Source organism: Prionailurus viverrinus, chromosome B2 (assembly GCF_022837055.1).
Source record: "Prionailurus viverrinus isolate Anna chromosome B2, UM_Priviv_1.0, whole genome shotgun sequence".
Classification (NCBI taxonomy): Eukaryota; Metazoa; Chordata; class Mammalia; order Carnivora; family Felidae; genus Prionailurus; species Prionailurus viverrinus.
The window spans coordinates 72,909,399-72,920,670 of NC_062565.1; the positions used below are offsets into that span (position 1 = coordinate 72,909,399).

General features: G+C 38.0%; 1 pseudogene; it reads left to right on the forward strand.

Annotated features, from left to right (window-relative positions):
- Positions 1-4,007: 4,007 nt before the first annotated feature.
- On the forward strand, positions 4,008-4,131 carry LOC125166953 (uncharacterized; annotated as a pseudogene).
- Positions 4,132-11,272: the final 7,141 nt, after the last annotated feature.

Below are 11,272 nucleotides of genomic sequence, written 5' to 3' on the forward strand. Positions count from 1 at the left end.
CCTCGGCCTTGCAGCATTACAAAATTGGAGTTCTGGAATAAGAAGAGGAATGAACACAGGAAACTGAGAAGGAGTGAACAGTGAGAAAGGAAGTAAAGAATATGGTGTCCTGGAGGCTCAGATGTAGAGAACAATCAGCTTTGTCCAAAAATGCTGACAGATCAGAAATGTGCTATAGACTAAGAATTAATCATTTTGTGATAGAGAAATCATTTTTAATCTCGACAAAAAACAAATTTGGTGAAGAGTTGGAGCAAAATCAACAATGGAGTAAGCCTGAGGTAGAATTGGGCAGGGGGAATTAGAAAAGGAAGTATAGACAACATTTTTGAAGAGTTTTGCTGCCAAGTGGATGAAGGAAATGGGACAATAAATACTGGAAAACTGGTGCAGTCATGAAAAGGTATTTTAAATTGATAGACATATTAGCATAATATTATATTGATGAGAGAGAGAGAGAGGGGAGGGAGAAGGGCAGAGGTGAGGGGGAGAGAGAGGGAAGGTGAGAGAAAGAGCGAGACAGAAAGAGACACACACACACAATGGTATATGGTATAATAGAGAAGAGTAAAAAACTGCCACAGGAAAGTAAGTAAAGGTAGGATCTAGAGAACAAATAGAACAAATAGGGATGGAGTTTGGGGAGATGAAAGGATAGTTTATATCTGTGATGCCAGGTAGGGAGGCAGATTATGTGAGTGCAGATAGATGGTAGGGGAGGTAGGTGGGTGTAGCTGGTGTTGGAGGTCTATGGAGGTTCTCTTCTGATGCTTAAATTTTGCCAAAGAAATGTGAAGGAGCATGATTGGCTCAGAGTGAATTTTGGGGTGAGACTGTTAGAGACTTAAGAACAGAATAAAAAATGTATGATATAGTCATCTGGGGAGAGGAAGAGTAAATAGGCTAATGAAGTAGAAAGTGATCACATAGGTTGATTAAGGACATATTGTGAATGTGCAGCATTAAATGTGCACTTGAGATTCACAGTCATGAAATTAAAATGAGAAGAGTCAGCACAATTGAGAGATTTTTCTCTTAACTGTGTATGTAGGACCAGAATAAGTATAGATCTGAATTTAACAAGGGTTATGCTTTTGCCAAGAAAGTACAATAAAGTGTGAAGGGGGGGGGGGAATTCAAGGGTATAAGCAAGGTGCTGATTATGTTAAACCATGGAATTCAAGCTAAATAAAAAGGAGAGAGAAGGTATGAAGATATGGGGATAGTGAAAAGTTACAAAATCGATGGATTAGAGATCCCAGTGTGTTCTAAGTATTTTGGAATCTGTATTATTACAGAAAATGAGATAGAATGATAGAAAGTGGGGGTCAGTGAATGTGAGTTATAAACTGAGATGACAAAGAAATTGATGTTATTGGCATTGACGAGAACTGGGGTGTGACCATGGCAGGTGGTAATTGTGGAAGTGTAGAAGACAAGATCGTTGTAGGAGAGGAATTGATGGAAATGAGAGACTAAGGTGGAAAAGAGGCAACAGCATAAACCTTGAACCCACAAGAATATATGAGTAGCAATGTTGGAGACTGATAATGAGCTACAAGCTAAGTCATGGAAAAATATAAGGGAGAAACATAAAAATGTGAGGGAAACACATGCAGCAAAAATGATAGATTGTGGATGATGTAAATGAATGCTATGAGATTTAAAGCAGGCTTTTTTTTTAAGAAGTAGGGAGGAAGAATAGCCTGAGAGCAACAATGAACAGTGAAGATGTCTACTTCACTGTTGTAGCAACAACAGACACCACTGGTGAAAGATGTAGGGGAGTTAGGGGCCCCAAGGAGGAATGAGGTCTTCTGGAGACAAGTGTGGAGAGAACATTCTGAAAAGAGGTGGAGGGTAACAGGGATTTCTCTAATGTGTTTCAGAGGGCCCAGTAGAAGGGATTTGGGGGTAGCCAAGGGGTGGGAGAAGTGGATGAAGAGGCTAGCATACAGTGAGTGAGACTTGTCCCCTGCATGTGGGACTTCTCGGGGGTGAATAAATGTATAAAAAGACCTAAAAATTTGAAGGGATTAGTGCTACGGCTGGCCAGGTTGCGATTTGGGTGGGGTTGGGCAGGAAGAAACCTTAAGTGATGCCCTAGTCCTGGTGATGCAGTTGAAGAGGTTGGGAAAGATGGATTTGGAGTTCTAGTGGGGGCAGACCCACTCCTGACTGCAGGCTCATAGTCATGAACATGCAGGTGTTGTAAGTGGTATATCTAGAGAGGACTTCCCAGCTTCAATTTGGGCCTCCACTGGGTAGGGGACAAGTTTACTGACAGTGTTCCCATTCCTACTAGAACCCCAGGGTGCAGTTGTGAAACTGGGGAAAATCCATTGTTACTCAGAACATGTGGGCCTCTGAAAATGAGTCTGGAAAGCCAAGGAAGCTTGATCTTAGACCCATGTGCATGCATCTCCCCAGCCTGTTATTGTTGAATAAGTGAGCTATGGAATGACTTCCTTCCTTCCTTCCTTCCTTCCTTCCTTCCTTCCTCTTTCTCTTTTTCTTTCTCTCTTTTTCTCTTTCTCTCTTTCTTTCTTTTGAGAGACAGAGACAGAGGGTGCAAGTGAGCAAGGGGCAGAGAGAGATCATAACCTGAACCGAAGTCAGATGCTTAATGACTGAGCCACCCGGGCGCCCTATGGAATGGCTTTTTTGAAATTTGTGGGGCATGTGGGTGACTCAGTTGGTTAAGCTACTGACTTTAGCTCAGATCATGATCTCATGGCTCGTGAGTTCGAGCCCGTGTTGGGCTCTGTGCTGACAGCTCAGAGTCTGGAGCCTGCTTCAGATTCTGTCTCTCTCTGCCCCTCCCCTGGTCATGCTCACTCTCCCTCTCTCTCTCTTTCTCTCTCTCAAAAATAAATAAACATTAAAAATTTTTTTTTTTAATTGTTAAGTCTCTTGGTATCCACAATTAAAAAACAAACAAACAAACCCCAAACTACTATTGTATTTAAGATGCATGGAGAAAGCCACTTTGGGGACCCTTGCCCCCTGGTGCTGCTTCTTTCTTCCTGGGCTAGGGCCATGTGGAGATGCTCAGCAGCATCCATGCTCAGCAGCATGGGTATGCAGCCTGGAGATGCTCAGCAGCATGGATAAACTCAGCTCCATGTTCATGAACTTTTTTTGAAATGGAGGCAGGAGAGGTGGCATGTACATATTTTCCTGGGTATTGAAAGAGTGTTTCTCTGCTAAAAAGATGGGTAGTGAAATAGAAATGTGATTTCCTGGCTTCTTTCTTTACTTTAACAGTACCCAGCCTAACCAAAGAAAAACTCTTAGGAAGTTACATTTGCTCCTGCTCTGTGTTCCCAGCTCTATTCTGGTGTGTGTGTGTGTTTTAAACTCCTTTCCCAAATCACATATAGTTTATTTCAACTGTGTGTATTGTCTCAACCCCATCCTGTAACTATTGAAAATGCTGAACAATGCAGAGTTGTTTTTAATTGTTGATTTAATTGTTTCTTATAATGTATTTAATAAAGCTTTTATTCTGTATGCATTTTACTACAACTGATATAAGCCATGCAAAATATTCCAGCTATTAGATATAAAGTATTAGCATTCTTTTTTTAAAAAAGTTATCTCTCCACCCAATGTTGGGCTCAAACTCACGACCCTGAGATCAAGAGTCGCATGCTTTACTGACTAAGCCAGCCAGGCGTCACTTACCATCCTTTTTATACTTGATATTTAAGTGTTTCTTGAAGCATATAGTAATTTTCCATAATATTTCTAAATACTGGTGTTTTGAGTCTGGCTTCACATATTATCAAATGCTAGATCTTAGTTATCTTGGGAATGGCTACAACATAATGATCAAATACATATTTTTGTACTTAGGTTTAAAAACACTTTTCTAATGATGTATATACACTATCCCTTTTGACTTTTGGAAAAAGTAATGTTGTGATAAAAGGACCTTTCATGGTTTTTCACATTTATTTCTCACATTCCTCTAAGTTGGGCTATGTTTTTCAACCTCAGCTGACATCGTTTCTCGGCCTTTTGGCCAAGATCAAGTGTAGTATCTGTTCTTATCAGCTGACAGAGGGAGAAACTGAAGAATTCAGCAATTAAATAATTCGCCCACGTTCACTCAATTATTTACCCAATGTTGAAGAAGTAGGAAAACAGATTTGAGCTCAAAAGACAAACCCAAAAGCCTCAGAGACTCACCGGTGCAACACGCCTGCTCATCCTCAAACTAATACAAGTAGTTTGTTATTTGCATTTTAATTTAATTCTGATCATGTAATACTAATGAAAGGTGTTGTGTAATACTAATTAAAAGGCACGGTGTACACTTTATTTGTCAGGCCCTGCGGTATATGGATTATCATATGTAAGACTCCTTTAAGCCTCGCTGCACTATAATGTGGGGATAATTGCCATTGTATAAGAGCAAAAACAATTTAACTGTCCAAAGACACATTCTTGTTAAGTGGGATAGCTGGGCGTCAAATACAGTCAGACTCCAGATCCCCAATATTAGTTGAGAGTTCAAATATTTCAGCAAAAATCCAGGTTGTAACAAATGTATTTTTTCCAGGTATAATGTCTGAAATTTTATAGTCTCTATGGACAGTTATATAACTTAAGCACAATAGCTTTACAGCAATCCAATCGGTCAACTGTCAGTTTCTTAAATTCAAAAGAAGTTTTTGGTGCTTTTGTGCAAAATTCTAAAGTTAAAATAAAATGCCTAATTTGCACAAAGGCACCAGAACATTCCCTGTTTTCTCCATTAGTTTTATCCCAGTGAACATTGTACTATTCCTAAATATTTGATGAAGGCGATAAAGTGAATTAGTCCTCCAGATTGTGAAGGCTTGTGGAGTTATGCCCTTTTGGAAGCATTTTTTTGTCCTAGGAATGTCAAAGCTGGCAACTTTTTGATGGCAGTTTGTTTCTCCATCTGTCCCATACATTTAGAACAGTTGTGAAGTGAAGAATGGATTTCATACCATGCAAGTAGGTATGAAATCCTTTTACATGTTGCCAATCTGATTTCTCTAGGGAGAAGTCACCTGCGTGTTGGGCTTCTCTGACTGCCCAGGTGGAATGGTTACATTTTTTGACAAATCTTAAGAAAGCTTAAAAGTGACAGAGAAATAAATTCCAAATATTGGTGTTTGTGTTATTAGTTGGGGTAGATTAGACTATGCTCTGGTGACAAATATTCTTAGTGGCTTGACATACAAAGTCTGTTGCAGGTGCCACAGCAGGGCAACTTCCTTTCAGACTGCACCTTGCGAATCCAGAATGACAGAGCACAAAACTCCCAGGGCATGTGAGTGCCAGAGGGTTAAGCAGAAGCTATTTATGCCTTACACCAGAAGTGATATAGGCCACTTCTCACAGTCCCCTGTGAGGTCACAAGTTCCCATCTAATATATGAAAGCAGGAAGCAGCAAGTAAGAGAGGGTAACTGGATGTGGGTGAGCAATCTCACTATAGTAATCTCTACTATAGCTCACAGCTCTCTTTGTTCAAAACATTTACCTTTCAATATTCTAGCCTTTTTGATGATGCAGATTATACAATCTGATATATCATCCAGATAAGTAATGTAGCTTTGAGTTGTTTAATAATTTATTTTGAAAGAGAAATCAAATTTACCACTTTTGGGGAATTCATTTATCCAAATTTTTGCCTTTTATGTTTGAAAAGATTATTTATGTAATATTGTAATATGAAAAATTAATGTTGCATAATTTTCACAAGCAAGAGGTAACTAGAAGATGTATACATTCCTAGTTTTCTCTAAAATATTGTCATCTCTAACATGGGAAGCATTTTAGGAGTTTTAAGGGCCTCTGAACAAGCTATGTGTTTCTGGCTGAGTGACTTAACCTCCCAAAGACATAGGTCCTTAAATGGATGCAGGGAAAGTGGCAATATCTATTAGAACGTTGTAGTTATTGAGAAAATTTGTGTAAAACCCTAAATGTGAGACAGGAAAACCATCAAAATCCTAGGGGAGAATATAGACAGTAACCTCTGTGATATCAGCTGCAGCAACTTCTTACTAGACATGTCTCTGGAGGAAAGGGAAACAAAAGCAAAAATACACTGTTGGGACTTCATCAAGATGAAAAGCTTCTGCACAGCAAATGAAACATCAACAAAACTAAACAGCAATATTTAGAAAGGGAGAAGATATTTTCAAATGACAAATCTATGATAAAGGGTTAGTATCCAAAATCCATAAGGAACTTATCAAACTCAACACCTAAAAACCCCAAATAATCCAGTTAAGGAATGGGCAGAAGACATGAATGGACATTTTTCCAAAGAAGATATCCAGATGGCTACCAGAACATGGTAAAATATAACAAAAATAGAACATGAAAATATGCTCAACATAACTCACCATCAGGGAAATACAAACCAAAACTACAATGAGCTATCACCTCATACCTGTCAGAGTGGCTAAAATTAACAACACAGGAAAAACCAAATATTGGCAAGGATGTACAGAAAGTAGAACCCTCTTCCACTGTTGGTGGGAATGCAAACTGGTACAGCCACTCTGGAAAACAGTATGGGGTTTCTCAAAAAGTTAAAAATAGAACTACCCTGTGATCCAGCAATTGTACTACCAGGCATTTACTCAAAAGATACAAAAATACTGATTCAAAGGGATACATGCACCTTGATGTTTATAGCAGTATATCAACAATAGCCAAATTATGGATGAATAAATGGAAAAGGAAGGTGTGGATCAGCTGATGAATGGATAAAGAAGGTATATATATATATATATATATATATATATATATATTTTTAGGAATATATATATTTATAGGAATATTATATACAGGAATATTATTTATATTATATTATTATAATATATTATATTATAATATACTAGTATATTGTACTATATTAATAGTACATTATAATATACTAGTATATTATAATATTATCATCAGAAAGAGTAAAATCTTGGGACGCCTGGGTGGCTCAGTCAGTTGAGCATCTGACTTCATCTCAGGTCATGATCTCGAGGATCGTGAGTTCGAACCCCACGTTGGGCTCTGGGCTGACAGCTTGGAGCCTGGAGCCTGCTTCGGATTCTGTGTCTCCCTCTCTTCCTGCCTCTTCCCTGTTCACGCTGTCTTTCTGTCTCTCAAAAATAAACGTAATTTTTTTTAAAAGAATAAAACTTTCCATTTGCAATGATGTGGACGGAGCTAGAGTGTGTTATGTTAAGCCAAATAAGTCAGAAAGACAAATACCACGCGATTTCACTCATATATGGAATTTAAGAAATGAAACAGATGAACATAAGGGGGGGGAAGTGAGGCAAACCATAAAACAGACTCTTAACTATAGAGAACAGGGTTGCTGGAGGTGAGGTGAGCAGGGGGATGGGATAAAGGGGTGACAGGTATTAAGAAGGGCATTTGTGATGAGCACTGAGAGTTACATGTAAGTGATGAATCACCAAATTCTACTCCTGAAACTAATATTACACTATATGCTAACTAACTAACTGGAATCTAAATAAAACTTAAATGAAAGAAAGAAAAAGAAAGAAAGAAAGAAAGAAAGAAAGAGAGAAAGAAAGAAAAAGAAAGAAAAGGCATAATACTTTTAAAAACTACAATAGCTTGTGGCATTTACTGAACCTCAGTGAAGTTAACTAGTACTATACAGAGCTGAAAAAGTGATAATTGTGTCTATCAATCTTGACCCAAAACCAGGTTTATACATCCATTTGTTATCTACAGATTTCCCAAATGCTAAAAATGCTACTAAAGATTTTCCATAAATAATTGTTAACATACTTTGGGAGCCAAAATGAAAACTTATTCTAGCACATCTTATTCTGATAGTTTGTTTTTAATGTCTTTGATGATTTCTCCTGCTCTTGTTCTCTGGTTTTTAACATTAAAGTTCTTTTTGTGTACTTAATTTCCACAGAGAAAGTATAAATCCAGGAATGTATAAATTAAGTATGATTGTTGTAGACCTATAAAATTAAAAAATAAGAAATGTTATGTAGTTTTCAGAACTCTTTTTTTAATGTTTATTTATTTTGAGAGAGAGAGAGAGAGAGAGAGAGAGAGAGAGAGAGAGAGTATGTGTGCAAGTGAGGGGAAGGGCAGAGAGAGGGAGAAAAGAATCCCAAGCAGGCTCCACTCTCAGCACAGAGCCCAACGCAGGGCTCCATCCCATGAACCATGAGATCATGACCTGAAAGGAAATCAAGAGTGAGACTCTTAACAGACTGAGCTACCCAGGCACCCCTTCAGTACTCTTAACTTCATGGTTAGGGTTGTATTATGGGTTGAGTTGTGCCCTTCTCAAAACTGATATTTGGAGTTTCTATCCCCAATTCCTTAGAATGTGATTTTATTTGGAAATAGTCATTGCAGATGTAATTAGATGTGTTAGGAAGAGATCATACTAGAGTAGGGTGGGCTCCTAATACAATATGACTGATGTCCTTATAAAAAGAGGAAATTTTGACACAAGGACATGTGCAGATTGGAGATGATGTAAAGACTCAGGAGAATACTATCTACACGCCAAGAGATGACTTATGTCACCACCCTCAGAAGGAACCGATCCTACCAACAGCTCAGTCTTAGACTTCTGGGCTCCAGAACTGTGAAAGAATAAATTTCTGTTATTTAAGCCATCCAATTTGTGGTACTTTGTTATGGTAGCCCTAGAAAACATACATAGGTTGTCATACATTTCAATCTTACATATGTTTTAAACTCCATTAGAAATTATTAATATTGATATACATTTCCAGAACCTTATGAGAAAATCTTGCAGTACCAGGTATAATCTGAGATATCCTTCCTCAGCTGCATAACTTGCCCAGATAATATTAAATTATAAAACTCTTTTTTTATTTTAGAGAGAGAGAGAGAGAGCACAAATGAGATAGAGGGGCAGTGGGAGAGAGAGAGAGAGAGAGAGGGACAGAAAGAGAGAGAGGGAGGGAGGGAAGGAGGGAGGGAGGGAGGGGGAGTCTTAAGCAGGCTCCATGCTGAATGTGGAGCCTGTTGCAAAGCTTGATCCCACAACCCTGGGATCATGCCCTGAGCCCAAATCAAGAGTAGTACATCCAACCGACTGAGCCACCCTCATGCCTCTAAATAAAACTCTTAAACTATATGACTGGCTTAGTAAAAATGTATTTTTTAATGTTTATTTATTTTTGGGAAAGAGAGAGACAGTGTGCAAGTCGGGGAGAAGAGGGAGACACAGAATCCGAAGCAGGCTCCAAGGTCTGAGCTGAGCTGGGCACAGAGCCCAATGAGAGGCTCAAACCCACAATCCATGAGATCATGACCTGAACCAAAGTCGGATGCTTAATCAACTGAGCCACCCAGGTGCCCCATAAATGTATTTTTTTTAATAGAGGGAGTTTCTTGTCTCCAACTGTCCTAGGGCATTATGTTTTGCAAACTAATCTGTGCTCTTAAAGTTCACTTGTGTAGAAGATGTGTACATCTTTGCACTCTGCTGCATGGGTGGTCAGCAAAGAGTAATTGCTCATCCACAAACTAGCTGGAGATATAAATGTCTTTTGTTGGCGGTGGGAGGTTTTGTAATGTCAAAGGATCTTTCAATGGATTTAATTTATGTAAACTAAATTTAGATATATCTCTAGCTTTTGGACATCAGAGGGCAGAAGGGCATGTGGTACAATAAATAGATGTCTCTTCTGGGCTATATAACAATATCTTAACTCTTTAGAATTTAGTGTCTAAGTGCATTTTCTATAGCAACACTTCCTTGGGTCTTTATTGCAACGATTCCTGATTTTTTCAAATGATATTTTTCGTGTGCATGTAGACTGTTGAAGCTCGAGATAAATAATACATGAAGTCCTTCAGCCATGCCTTTAATGCGAGCACTGAAGATTTGTTTTCAGAGCTAAAACTGTTGATACTGTGGCTCTAAACCTGAACTTTAAACACAAATGAAATTTCTCTTTTTAGTTTGCTCCTGTCCTCCTCTCTTCCACTTTTCTCCCATTTATATTGTGGCAATGAACACTTGATGTCATAAAATATCCCCCTAGGAGCAATTGAATGTGTGTCTAACTGGGAAGAGAATGTGTAGACTCTAAATCAAGATTCTTTATTTTACCCAGGAGGAGCTACTGTAATGTTTGTGAGGCCAGAGTACACAGGCAGAGATCAAACTTGGGAGCAAACCTCTCATCATTACCTTTGTGATTGCCAATTTGAATCTTTCCTCTTTTTTTTTTAATATGTGACTTTAATCTTCTCAATTTTGTGTCCTCAGGTGGAATCCTACAAGTATAATTTTTTTTATATAAAATGACCGGTTGAAAAAGAAAAAATCGTAATGCTACTCATTGGTCCTGATGAGCAGAATTTGATAACCTCCTTCACCTGCCAACCCTAGCTTAATGTCACAAGTGCTATGTCATCAAATTGTTATATATTCACTTTGACCTTATACGTACCAACTGTGTCTTATTTATTTTGGATATTGTTTTTCATCTCCAAGAATGGAAATAATTCGATCATGCACTTGAATGTGCTTGTGTGTTGATGATAAAATTTCCATTGTTTGTGTTGAATAACATCATGTCTTCTCTTTGAGTTCAAACACTGTAAGGAGGAAGCACTTACACATGAACATTATTACTTATTTCTGGGCTAGCTGCTGTCCTGGTCTATATAACATGATTTACCTGTGGTTCATTGTTTTCAAACTTTAAGACAAGATTCTTTTTTGAATTCCATTATGTAAAGTTACTCAATGTCATGATCATAAAAATTATATATATTATAGACACTTTCTATCATAATTATCTTATTTTTTTATAAGAATAGATTAAAAATCAGAGAACTGTTCATGGTTGTCAGTTGTAAGTAGTGGAGAGTGACCTTGAACTCTGATCTACCTTTCAATACACATTTTGCACACATCACCCTATCACTCTGCTTAAAAACTCTACTGTTTCAATCCACTGTTTTCAATTCACCTAACAACTTGGATGAAATATCTGTTGACTGTAGTAGTTGGGTTTTGAAATTTTTTTCAATGGTAATGAAAAATTGGCTCTCCTAACTTGAGCCAATTTCCCCATTAGTATCCCTTCTGAGTCATTTATAAGATGGTTCAGTTGCCCCTGGGGTTATTCTTGGAAGAAACATTCTCTAATTAATATTCAGTTCTCTAGTTCTGTCACACAAGGCCCAGCACATATATCAGCACATAATAGGCCCTCAGTAAATATTATTTTCTTCTC